The sequence below is a fragment of the Stegodyphus dumicola genome, chromosome 9 (genome assembly GCF_044657685.1).
Source record: "Stegodyphus dumicola isolate Sdum_Otavi_A_Nest chromosome 9, ASM4465768v1".
In the NCBI taxonomy this organism is placed as follows: domain Eukaryota; kingdom Metazoa; phylum Arthropoda; class Arachnida; order Araneae; family Eresidae; genus Stegodyphus; species Stegodyphus dumicola.
This window is the reverse complement of record NC_140776.1, coordinates 139,258,016-139,272,679: the sequence shown is the minus strand read 5'-3', so window position 1 is coordinate 139,272,679 and position 14,664 is coordinate 139,258,016. Positions and strand designations below refer to the sequence as shown.

General features: G+C 31.4%; 1 protein-coding gene across 3 annotated transcripts in view; it reads right to left on the bottom strand.

The window, feature by feature from the left end:
- Window positions 1-12,440, bottom strand: part of bsk (mitogen-activated protein kinase dJNK) — a 57,009-nt gene extending 44,569 nt beyond the window's left edge. For 2 of the 3 annotated variants that reach the window (XM_035357691.2, XM_035357693.2), the window contains exon 1: window positions 12,295-12,440. The gene's annotated coding sequence lies outside the window, so the exon portion shown is untranslated. Of the gene's footprint in view, window positions 1-12,003; window positions 12,252-12,294 lie in introns of those variants that run through there. The other variant, XM_035357692.2, reaches the window with a different exon arrangement.
- Window positions 12,441-14,664: the final 2,224 nt, after the last annotated feature.

Sequence of the window (14,664 nt, the reverse complement as noted above, 5' to 3'; positions counted from 1 at the left end):
AATTAAAACTGGACTAAGGAAACAATATTTTGATAAGAGAAAGCCAGTTTTGGCTTTAACTTTCAGCATCCTAAGGTGACCAGTATAACTGGCACCCCACATAAATTAAATATATTATTGTTTCATGACAACTTAGCTTATGTCTTTTAAAAATCAGCACCCCAAACAACAACTTACATCAGCTATGTATAATCACCTATAAGCTTTGCAATGGCAAAACTGGTTTAGGAATGAATGAAAATAATACACATACTTGAAATTATTTAAACTACCTATTCTGCAGCCTTATAATCTGTTCTGCAAGAGACGATCTCAAATACTGTAAAATTCTGTTTTTTAATTGCAAAAATGGGAGAAGATGAGACTTCTTGTCCTTTAAAATTTGGAATTCAGCAATATAGAAAAAATGAATAAATACAAATAAATAAACTATCAGCTTTAAATAGACTTTGAAATGCCATAAAAGTATTATAAAGGGTCAGTCAAAATTAATATAGTGGTTACAAATGGCTATAACTATTTAATGGAACAGAATTTATCAATAAGAGTAACACAGAATGTAGATGGAAATACAAAATTTCTCTAGGTAAGGCACAGGTGCAGTGAAGGGAAAGCCTACGCATGCGAGTTGAATGGAATTTTAGGAAGGAAACTTCACAGCGACAAGAAACCTGTTCATTGTGGGCGTCTCATTAGTAAAAATGGCAAAAATTAATTTAAAATTACAACATACGCAAATGGCATTGGATGTTTAAAGAAACAAGAAGTCTGTGTAAAGGGTAAAGTAGCGGAAGGCCACGTGTTTCAGCAGATAACGTAGAAAGAATTCGCCGCACGTATGAACGAAGCCCACGGAAATTGACATACATAGGCAGTCGGGAGTTACAAATGCCACAAAAAACAGTATGGCATGTTTTCGGGAAGAGGCTTCAAATGAAACCGTACATCATTCAACTTGTGCAGCAATTGAAACAGGATGATTATGGCAAATGTATGAATTACGCTACGTGTGTGCTGGAAAGCATGGAGGATGAAACAATGGGCTGATCATCTCATTTTTAGCGATGAATCAACCTTCCACATAAGTGGGAAGGTTAACCAGTACAACAGTCGAATATGGGGTACAGAGAAGCCTTCCACTGTAACTGAACATGAACATGACTCAGCGAGAGTTAATGTGTTCTGCGTGATCTCATCACATAAATTGAACGGCCCTTTTTCTTCAGTGAGCGAAGTGTGACATCAAATGTTTACCTAGACATACTTGAGGTACAGTTAATACCACAGCTAGATTCTGAATTCCATGGATTACAATTTTCAGCAAGATGGAGCACCCCCACACTGGAGGACGGAAATTAGCACATTTTAAAATCAACATCTTCCAAAGTGTTGGATCAGTCAAAGTGGAACTGTCAACGATGTCTTCTACTCTTGGCCACCGAGATCTCCGGACTTGATACCCTGTGATTTGTTTCTATGGGGTTATGTGAAAGACAGTGTGTTTGTGCCTCCCATGCCTAGAACAATTGAAGAACTCAAAGTACGTATTTGTCATGCGTTTGCATCGGTGGCTGAACAAATGCTTCAGAATGTATGGCGTGAAATGGACTACCGCTTAGATGTCCGTGTGACCGAGGAAAGTCACATGGAACATCTATGACATATGTATACAAAATTTTGAAGTTCTCTCTACATTATGTGTTGATCTTAAAGATAAATTCATTTTCAATAAATAGTTATAGCCATTTGTAATCGTTATATTCATTTTGACTTACCTGCTATGACCTAATAGATAAGGCATCAGTCTCCTAAACCGGGGATTGCGAGTTAGAGAATTTATTTTGAAATTAATTTAAAAATACTAGATAGTTAAACAGCTAACTTTGGATTTCCCTATTTCCAAATTCTGATGGCCCACCAGCGGCTGAACGGTTAAGTCTCTAAACACCAGAGGTTTGTTCAATGGTGCAAATTCCAGCAAACAGGCTGGCTGCAAGAGCTTTCACAGTTTTTCCTATGTGTAATGTGTCTACAATTGACATGTGAACAAGCCAATTTCCTTTATAAAGTCCTTGACAAAGGCATCCCTTCCCTTAGACAGATAGCCCTCATGTGCTTTGCTATAATTAAATAAACCAAAGCAAAATCTAATATTTTCTTAATTTCTTATACTTACAAAACAACCCTTTCTGGCAACGGGAGTGTACTATATTAGAAAATTAAAATTCTGGAGATTTTAAGCATATATTTTATAAAACCAACCTAATTATTCACAAAGATAATTTTAAAAAATAAAACAATTATCCTAAAAATTCAGACTTTAAATATCATGAAATATTTTAAATATACTGCAAGGTAATATTTATGTATATCTCTTTATTTTCTTAAATATACTCTATATATAAACTCTATTTTTTTAATAATTTATTTTGGCAATAGAGGTAAATGATTATATATAGAATGTATTTGTAAGTTAGTACAAGACTACAGTTATGCACAATATGCAAATAAAGCCTAAGATGTACTTGATTTAGGGATGATGACAACAAGCTAAAATTTACTTACACATTAAGAGTAACATTTATTTGGTATGATAAGGTAATATTTATTGACTGCATACTATATTTAAAATTAATAAAAACATTATTACGAATTTCTCTTTCTGTGAGCAATATAAAAGCAAATTCATCTGTACAACAAGGTACAATAAAACAAACCAGTATATTCCTCTACACCTTTTTTCAATCTATTTTAATAAGGGCTGTTGTCTTCAACAAGAATTCTAAATTTCACATGTGGCACAGTAATCAGAAGCAGAGAAAATTCTTTGTTATGAAATGAAATATTTTAGGAAGAAAAAGCAAGCGTTTAAAAAAATATATAATCATTTTTAGCTTTCTATATAAGACATTTTAGCCTCATTTTCAGACCAACAGTTTGACAATAACAAAAGTTTATTTACATATACTGAGAAAAGCATATTAATATATAAAAAATGCAGGGAAAAACAAAGTTTTATCTAAAATTTAAAGCCACAAGAAAAAAGAACATACAACCTATAAACTAGAGCATTCCAACTCTGAAACAATTTTTAAGAACATTCAATTCATATTTTCTTAATTTGTTTTAAAACACATATTCTAGGTAGATAAAGAAATTATCTCCCAAGAATACACATTTATTATATTATACCTCATTAAAATTTATATCTATACTTCATTAAACTGTTTCCTGATTTAATGCACTATATTTTTCATGAAAATGAGAAATTTCTGCTTTAAACAAAAGGAAATTTTAAAATACATATTTGCTATTTTATTTTTATTTATTTACTATTACTTTATTAAACTTAACAGAGTTTACAAAGACATTTTTCAGATATTGATAAAAATATAAATAAACCTGTTGTTACCTAATCTGTTATTGTTCATGCACATTACATTTTTTAACAAGAAGGATAAAATTTGGAATATGTTCAGAGAGCATGCTTTTTAAGATCGTGTAACATGATGTACTTAAAGCTGTATATTTAACTTAGTAAGGTACTCTTGCAAGTGGATGCTTAAGATTTGCAGAGCCTACAAGACTGATCAGCAAGTTATCACTACATCTTAAACAACCTACAAAATACCAAGGTTAAAATAACCTTTTTATTTGGTCTAAAGCTGAACAGAAAATGCACAACTTGAGCTACACACAAAATATTTCTAGTGGATATTTAAATTAGCATAACAAAAGTTAAGTTCAAACAGAGAAATGTAGTCTATGATTACACATAGAATAGACTTAAATTAAGTTGGCTTAATATTATCAGCATATAATTTAAAACATCGGCTAATGAAATGCTAAAGCTTGAATAAACTTCAAGCAGAGCTGGCAAGAATAACTAATAGCAATAAGCCAGAAGAAGAAAATATAATCTAACATTTAAAATCCTTAGCTTAAACACACAAAACAACCTAATTTGCATTCTGGTGAGGAATATGGAAAATACAGTAAAGACTTAAATCACAGTATCTGGTGAGTTAACAAAAAATACCTTCAACTTTAAGCATTTGAAAATTCAGAATTCAACCCTAGATTGAAATTCATATCATGCTGATTATTATCATAATAAGTACCAGAAAAGTATTCAACCATAGTCTACAAAACAGAATTAGTAAAGTAGTTATAACAATGACAGTTTTGTTGTGTTAACATTGTTACAAATCTTTAGCTAATAAGGGGACTTATTCAGAGTTTATAAAATAAAATTAATTTTAATCTACTAAAAATTATTTGTGTAATTTTTTGACATCCTTTGTACAGGAAGGGGGGTAACAGCATTAACCTTCTATGCATACCTACTGTATGTTGTCTTGTCCATATCACAAGGAACAATGGTTACCAGAGCCTACTCCAAAAAAAGAGGTAGGACTTCTATTTTCCACCCCAATTTTAAGGAAGAGACCCCCCCAGGAGAGGAGGGATTTGCATGTCTCCCACCCCTCTCCTTCCACCAATCTACATGAGAGGACTTTCAGCTTGCCACATATTTAGAGTGCTGCCATGCCGCACCAACACTTACTTTTACAAACATCCATGTTTTCTCCAAGATTCGAACCCGGGCCCTACGGTACTGTAGTAGGCTCCCCTAACCACTATACCGTCTAGGTGACACCTACTGTGCGTAACCTTTCTTACTGTTTTGACATTACACATAGAGATTAAAAAATCATAAAATTCCTTCATAACCATATATTTTGCCCACATCTAAACTCAAACTGAACTACCAGTGTTCAGTGCTTTAACTGCTCAGATGCTTAAGTTATCAATATTTTTTAGATTAGCATTATCAAGTATCTTAAAATTTATTTAAAAAATTTTCACCTATTTTAATTGCAAATTTCCAAGCAAAAGAATAATTCTAAACTTGTAATACATCCCAATCACATAATTTCCCTGTGAATTTACTGGGGAAAAAATTTTTGGTTGTCCACATCAAACAAAAATTAAAATACTGCACACATAAACTCATAGTAGTTTTGTTAGCAGCTTTGAAGCTGTGGTTTTAAAGTGAACATCTAAGGCTAGTACAGTCAAAAGTCGTTAATCCGGACTCGTCGGGACTTCGGCGATTCCGGATTATCGATTTTTCTGGATTATAGATCATCAGTTTAAATCTCGTAAGATGGCATGCAGAAATTCTAAAATTAAAAATATGAAACCGTAATTTATGAAATAAAGAACAATTATGATCTAAAGGGTATCAAAATTTACAAAAAAAAAAAAAAAAAAAAAAAAAAAAAACTTAATATTTATTTGTTTACTTTATTAAACATTTCTTTCAATGTAAGTTGTTTAAGTTGCTTCGTTTTATGTGATAATACTTTCTCTTTAATTCTATAAACAGACATAATTTCTTGTTCAGTTACAAAGTTCCGCTGTTCAAGTCCCGTTAATTGCTGTGCCGAGAATACCGACTAACTTGTCAATCGAAATTTTTTCGTTTTCACTAACCTCTCTGTCACATTCTTCATGTCTTTATCCATTTTTTGCAGCAATTCCACTTTTTGTTTGTTGAACATCGAAACATACTTTCGTTTTGTAGATCCTTTGGAAGTTCCAGCATCGGAAATTCTATTTGACATAATCGAAAGTTCAAGTTTACTTTTATAAAATTGCTCTTACAGTCTGCAAAAAATAATAAGCGGGATCGAATTCGAAGATTAAGGAACAACACAATCATTAACTGAAATAGATAATTAGATAATTTTAGCTTACACCGTCCCGTTACACATTAAACGCACAGGTGAAAACGTATTCTGCACTTGCGCACACGCATATGCGCAGTAGTCAAGATCTTACGCGCACGCGTAAAACGCTTGTGTGCATGTCCAAACGCGGCGCATGTGCAGAAAGTTTTTAGCTTTGAGGTCCGGATTATAGATCATTTCGGATTATGGGTGTCCGAATTAACGACTTTTGACTGTATATTACATTTGCTTTAGTTGAAATACTTAGTGTTCCTTTTAGTAGTAAATATGGCTGCTGCTAAAAGTAACAAACACAGTGCTTGTTTCATTTAGTAGTAAATATGGCCTCTAAATGAAACAAACACAGTGCTTGTTTCAAATATAAAGTCATCCAAATTGTGAAAAAATGGAAATCATGCAGTACGAAGGATGCTTGGTGTTGATGAAAGCTCCATATGTAAGTGGAAGAAAAATGAAATCGCAATAATTAATATGCCAAAGAACAAATGTGCTTTGCTTAAAGAACAGGTGAAATAGCCTATCTGTAAACGAAAGTGTTGCAAACTGGATCCCACATCATCATCAGAATAGATTAATTGTCCCCCTCCAAAAAAGCTTATGTTTCTTTTGCAAGTGGACTAAAAAGAATGCAAATGAAAGTGAAAACTTTTAGAGTTCAACTATTCAAAAACAAATTAATAAATATTTCTACCATTACTATTATTTGAAATAAAGACATAATAAATAAATTAAAAAATTACTACTGTATGCTAAGATATTATTAATAAGCTATGAATTCTATCCCACTTTACATTAATGAAATAAAATAAATATCAAATATTATTCAACATATATTTAAATAAATGTTCTTGAGTTATTCTTTTTAAGCAACAGCCAAGTAATTTTTGGGTAAAATAGCTGTGCAGAACATAATCTTGGGTTTTAGAATTAATTTCTATTCCCCCACAAAGATACGCTGACTTGAGACAACTTATGATTTTGCATGCCTAGTAAGTAATTTACTAGGAATTCATCATAGTAGTAGGTACAACCTTTTTTTTTAATTAAATAGTTTAGAAATAAATATAATAAACAATCCTATCAGCAACTCAGTTGGAATTCAAAATAAGTATTTTATCATTATCTGCAACTCTGCAAAAAATGGCCAACACGTAGTATTGGTGAAAAATTGTTTGGCTATCTTTACACTTCATAGGCACTTTTCTGAAGTAATAATAATAATAAAGCATTTTATAAGAAGTAAAGGTCCATATTTAAATTTTCACAGCCGGCCGATGCTGTTCAGAAAAGTGGCGGCTAAATATAAACTGTGTGCACACATGTATGGCTGCTGTCGTATGTATATTTGAATATGAGGAAAAACATGGCAACTGACCAGATTCTTGTGTTTGACTACAATCAAATTTTATGCAAACAACAAGAATCATGTGTTGACTAAAAGGAACAAAAATTTATATATTTAATTAAAAAGAAATATCTTAGTGCATACAAATGCTAAATATTAAAGCTTTATTAAATCACATTTTATCCGAGATCTAATATAGAAGTTGCCAGAAAAAATTCACTGGAATATAAATAAAGATCAATACTTGGTTGATCTTTACATTATGGTAACTTGGTGATTTTTTGGCGAAAATTTGGCAACCAACTCTCCTACAGCAACCCTCTATTTTTTTTTTTCCCCGCCACCATTTTGTCTTCACGAAGTAAAGACATGTTTCTTTTCTTTTTATCTACTGAACACTTCTTCCAACAATCTACTAGCCGAATTACATTTATGCTAGAAATTTTATCTAACAAAACTGCTTAATCATGACAAATATTCACTGCAAAATTGGGAAAAGTGCACAATACCATACTCCTTACGTTTTTTTTTAAATAACACATACACATAAACCATGTACACGTCGACTTATTTTTACTTAAAAAAACATCCCAGAATTACACAAAAATGGCATTGCGCACACCCTTCACCACATCCATGTACACTGCTTTTTTCTCATAAACTAGAAAAATTTCACGAAAATACATGACAATTTTCTGAATCTTTAAACCCGTTACAAAGAACATATATGAAATTACCTAATAACGAAAAAGTATATACCCTTTCCAAATATGAACATTTTTACGTATAAAATAAATAAAATATCCAAAAACTTTTACCTCTAAATTATCTATTATATTATAAACTTCACCAATGAATTCATACCGCAAACATTACAAATACTTAGTGTCAAATATTTAAATTATTTCCATGCACGTTTACTTCAACTAAAACGTATACCAAATTCCTACAAACATAAAATTCACAAAATAACTACCATTTAATTAAAATATAATTAAATTCAAAAACACTACTTAAAATATAAATAAGCACATACATTAAATTAATAAAAATTAGCTTACAATCCTAATTACTTTAAACTAAATCATTGCTAATAACAATTTTCCCAATAATACCAAATTACTTTACTTCCACCTTACATTTAGAACAATGCATAAAAATAATATCCTCAAATAATTAAAAATACTAACTTACCTAATCTTGATTACGTGTCCGAAAAACTTTTCTTATTTCTGTTTCAGGATCTTTAAAATCATACTTATAGCTCACAGCAAGGTACCAGGTAAAATAAATAACTTAATAAAACATCTTTACTTCTTATCGCACACCCTTAAAGAAACACTTATTACTACCCCTTACAATCCCACTAAATACCCATTTCGAATTCACTTTAGTTAGGGCCATGGGATCTAAAAATTAACGAACACTGTTTCACACAACACAGAATAAAGCCAAATACAAAATTTCCAGATTTTTTCCCGATTTCCCCCCTTTTCCGATTAAAGAACCGCAATTCGTACATTAATATCACATGACATATCCCATGATATCTCATTTCCCTCACACAAAATAATGCGTAATCGGAACTGAGTACTGCTCACATTATTACCAAAGTCCCAGGTAGTAACTTTTATCGCTTCCAAAATGTCGCCAAACTACCAGTTACCATATTCTAAAGATCAGCCCAATACTTTTGTGTTTTTAAGAAGATTTATAAAATTTAATACTTATGACCTCAAAAATAACAACATAACGAGACGGAAGTGTACCTATACAAAAGAATTTGTTTAAAAAAACACTTCTGCCTACTAATAAATCACACCTGAAACATGGTTTGAATGTTATATCTGCTCATGTTTGTGAGAAAATTTAAAAAGACGAAACATATAAATCACACCTGAAAATGGTTTGAATGTTGTATCTGCCGATACTTGCGAGAAAATTTAAAAAGGCAATTAAATGACAAAATGCATTCAGCTATACCAACAGAATTTGACAGCATTAAATTGCAAGACCTTCATGATAAAGATTCAACCAAAATACTGAAGAATTTACCTTTCTAAATATTATTTAAATAAAGATACAGTCAAAAGTCGTTAATTCGGACACCCATAATTCGGAATGATCTATAATCCGGACCTCAAAGCTACAAACTTTCTGCGCATGAGTCGCGTTGACGCATGCGCGTAAGACCTTTACCGCTGCGAATTTGCGTGTGCGCGTGCGCAAAATACGTTTACGAATGTGCGTTTAATGTATAATGGACGGGATAAGCTAAGCTAAAATTATCTAATCATCTATTTCAGTTAATGTTGCAGATTGCGTTGTTCCTTAATCTTCGAATTGGATCCGGACCGATATATATTTACTAATATGTAAAGGATATACAAAGCGAAAGTATCTTTCGGAGTCCATTAAACAAAAAATGGATAAACGCATATTCTTTGTTTATCTAAACTTTGTTTATCTTTAACACCGCGGCAGCGTGCAATGAATTGGAAGTTGATTTATCAGCACTATCCTTATCTTAAGGGCAGATGTTTTTATTTTATTTAGCTTATAATTGCTTACTCAATGTAGTATTTCATCTCAATGTACTCGGTCTTTGATATGATTTAAATCAAATGCCTCGTCATTATAATTCGCTTCCGATAGCGAAGAAAGTGACATAGGTTATTGAAAACGAAAAAATTTCGATTGAGAAATTAGTCGGTATTCTCGATACAGCAATTATAGGACTTGAACAGCGGAACTTTGTAACTGAACAAGAAATTATGTCTGTTTATAGAATTAAAGAGAATGTATTATCACATAAAAAACAAAGCAACTGAAACAACTTACATTGAAAGAAATGTTTAATAAAGTAAACCAATAAATATTAAGCTTTTCTTTTGTCAATTTTGATACCCTTTAGATCATAATTGTTCTTTATTTCGTAAATTACGGTTTCATATTTTTACTTTTATAATTTCTGCATGCCATTTTACCAGATTTAAACTGATGATCTATAATCCGGAATCGCCGAAGTCCCGACGAGTCCGGATTAACGACTTTTGACTGTATTTGAAAAGTCAATAAACTCTTATAAGTGCCTAATCAGAAACAGCTAATTAAGCTTCTTACAGACTTTAATAAAAAGAGACCTTAAGGAAATGAGTTAAATTATTTCAAACTTCTGTTGTTGGGAGAAGATAGCCCAGTTCAGAGTTTTCAAACATAAAGTTACTCAAAAATCCTGTGTTATTTTTCTGCATTAATAATTACAGATTTTTATAAGCATGATACACTAGATATCCCTTGCATGCTTATTTTTTAAATGTACATTAATTAATGCATTTGCTGACAAAAACATGCATCTTACATTTAATATGCCACCCAAACGGAATATTGGTTAGTGACTCTGACTACCATTTGTAAAGTTAGTTGAGAAACATTTAACAGAATTCTAGGAATCGCCAAAACTAACAGAATGAAAAAGAACGGCTCTAATGTAGAATTGGGTGCCCCTTCGATTAGCAACAAATTTTATTCATTTTGGCGATGAAACCCCATTTCTGGTTACCACGAGAGTTTAAACTTTGTTTCAGCTTCCTGATTTTTTTTAAGTGAAAATAAATCGATGTGTACATGGACAAAGTGCAGTGTGCAATGCCTAGTTTGTGCAATTCTAAGAAGTTTTTTTTAAGTGAAAACAGATCGATGTTTACATGGTCACAGAGTTTGTGCAATTCTTCGACTTCTTATTTTGGTTTTGTGCAGCGGCCATCCTGAAATTGTGCCTTCCTGGTGTCAAAAAAGAATCCCCCAAAAACAAGGGGCACCTAATTGTAAACTTTTACCAAAATCTTTTAGATGCAACTTCACTTACGAATGTTCAGGATTTTAAATCTAAATTGCAACAGAAATTTTACTTTATGCTATAAATAATGAAAAGTTTTGAAAGTGTTTTAAAATTTGTTGAATGCATAACACATTTTTATTTACAACAGATACTACTTCACACACACACACACACAAACGTGCGAAGCAGTGGGTGATTCTGCACTTTCCCCCAAAAAACCATTAATCAAGCAAGCAGATTTCAATAAAACCTTTTTTATCAGATATAAAAAAAACCTAAGATGAAAAGGCTGATATAATTAATGGTTTTAAATTCAATTTAGTTTTCTCTGAAAATAATGTATTGCTTTATGTTAGATCTTTGGCGTTTGTGCATATTACACTTTAATGCAGTAAATGAGCACGTCATTGTTTTAGCACGGAGATAAATCAGATACACAGTAAGTTAAGAAACGAGACAAACTGAAAGAAATCAAGTATTACAAGTGATAAATGTCATATGATTACCTAATTCTCTTAATTATTATAATCTTCTGTGTAAAATGTATTAACAATTTTAATGAATGTTCTCCAATTTGTATTATAAAACAAAATTTTGCAATAGCACGAGTAGTTTTAGATTCATTCTCTACAGTATCACGAAAGAATGCTCTTAACAGATTCTATATGTGTGAACAAAAGTATTAACAGCAAAAATATTATAGGGAAACAGAACAAAAATTAACAAATAAATAAGATAAAAATCTAAAAGCTTAAATGATACTTCCTTGAAAGCATTTATACAAAAGAAACATACATTGGCATCTCGCATGATTAACTAAGGTAGAAACGTTGTTGTTTTGAAAACGACTGAGAAATATTTCCTAAGTAACAGAAATGATTAACACATTACAATGATGAAGTTACATAATTGAAGTCAACTAGAATTCTAAAAATTAAATAGAAGAAACAAAGATTATATTCAATGATTAAATATTATTGAATTATACGATTATAATAACAGCTCTGTATAATGGAATTTTACGATCACCATTCAATTTTATTTAAGATACTTCAACTTACAATGCAGTATTCCTTTACCTACACACGTTGGTAATTGTAAAGCATGAACAACTGTGTCTTTTTAGCGTTCAGGAGATAAAAATAGCTTCTTTTAATAAATAGCTAAGGCTACGAAAAAATAAATATCGGGCTTTTTGTCACAGTTCTCAAAGTAAATACACTCATTTCTAAACACCACCTGAAGCTGATTTCGAGTGACTAAACTCTTGAAATTACCATTTTCTACAAATTTATTTAACAATAATAAAGCATATAATTCAATTAAATGAATACAAAGATATCATAGTTTACCCGCGTAAATGGGAAAAAATGGATAACGCGCTGAATTAATTTTACTACAACAAACTACTCAGCATCACTTCTTTCAACGCCATGAGCTTCACACTCGCAAAAGCATAAAGACCAAATTCAGACAAATGGCAACACAATTCAATGATGATGACGTCAATTACGCCAGCGCTACAACCTATAAAGGCCAAAATGTGCCTAATTTTCTTAACCATTTATTTACAGACAATTACTTCTTTCCTTTAATATCTATTGCATGAATTTATTCGATCTTTCTAAGTTTATTTATTGAAATGTTTATTTATCTGCTAATGAGAGGTCTGACTGTGAACGACATGTTACTGAGCTCAAGACATTCATACGCCAAACTTTATTAACTCACTAATTATAAAATCTTGCAATTCCTTCATTTATAAAAAGTCTTTAGAATAACAGAAATATTATTGACTGTTAAGAGTTTTTGAAGCAAGCAAATATTTCAGAATATTTTCATCTTACAAGGTATAAACATTCTTACATATTTTTTTTAAAAAAGCTAATATTTATTAATTTGTTTATTAGATTAATAGTATATATCTTAAGCATAAAATGAATCAATATTTTTAAGTTCGTTTTTCTTGTTTCAAAATAAAAATTTATTCAGTTTGTTCGAACGAGAAACTAAGGAAAACATTTTAAGGCACTTTTCCCTTTTGCCGCCGCAGGCGATAAAGTGGCTAATATACACACAGAGACGGTACAACCAACACCGACTCTATTTCTACTAAGTCGGTGTTGGTACAACAGATCCCAGACGGAATATCCTCGCTGGTAAACTTTTATGCCTCATTTCCAAAACAAGTCGCAGCCATTCCTTATCAAATTGATTGCTTCTTTCAATATTGGCATATAATTACATAGAATTTTTTGCAGATAGTTCAACTTTGTGCCATTCACAGTAATTAAGTCAATTAAGATGTCATCACACCACTCACCCGAAAATATAGAAAAGGAAAAGTCAAGGGTTAAATTCATCAATTCTAATGAGAATGCACTAGCGAAATAAAGCACTGCGGTTTTACAAAAGCTATTCGTACGAATTGAAGTAAGTCTTGCATTTAAACTTTTATTCCAAATTAAGATTTAAATTGAAATTAATGTAGAAAATTACTGAGGGAATTAGATTTTTGTAGCGTAGTTTTCGTGAGATGAGACCCTAGTTGGCCTTGGATGAAATCACTTGGGATCACGTGATACGAACCGGCGAATCAGGATGTTGAACTATGAAAGCATAGTAAATTCTTAAACTAATGGTATACGAATCGGCGAATCAGGATGTTGAACTATGAAAGCATAGTAAATTCTTAAACTAATGTTATATTACAAATTTATTGTCTATATTTATTGGCCTTTTACAAAATTTTAAATGATATTAAAATGTTTATGCCATCAAAATTAAACTTCTTAGAGCTAACATTTGTTAATATTTTTTACGTGTAAACTGTATGTTGTCGCCAATAAAGTCTGCTTGGCGAGATTTTCGCTGGCGAAACGGAAAAGTACCCATTTTAAGCATGCCTATCCGCGATTCAATTCACCTATTATTGTATTGCAACAGGTAGCTGATTTTAACGTTCACTGATAGTAAACAAATGATTTCATATATTAAGACACAATAACACGCCGAACAAATACTAATTCAGAAGTCAAACAACAAAAATCAGCGTTATATTTTCACAGGACTAGTTTCGATGGTTTTACCGAACCACCATCCTCAGCTGCAAAACCGCAGATGAACAAGATAGGAAATAATGATTAGATAAGATAAGAAAGCTTGCACAAGAATAAGCAAGTGGCGCCATCTGTTGATGAAACCAGAATTAAAACAAGCATGGTGGTTCGGTAAAACCATCGAAACTAGTCCTGTGAAAATTTTGAAAATATAACGCTGATTTTTGTTTGACTTTCTGAATTAGATTTCATATGTGTTTAACTTGAGATTTACAGAAAATCTGTGCAGTCAAAAGTGTCTTTTTTCCCATAAAAATGATATTGAATCATTATATACTAAAAATATATTGATCTATTATATTAGTTTACTAGTAGCTTCACTGCCAGGCTTCGTCTGGCTTTTAAATGTACCGGAAAAATGGCTGAAGAGAACACCTAACGTTAAATTTAAAAACTGCATAGAATTTTACTTTGCAGAACAACTTCATAAAAAAAAGTTATTACGTATAACAAAATTACAATGAAATAAGTAATACCCCTTAATACAAATATTAATTATCCTAATAAATAAATTAACCAACTTCCCTTTGCAAAACCTTAAGAACTCAAATGGTATAAAGAAGGTTAAGAACTTTGTTTCCTAAAAAAATAACTCAAAACTTT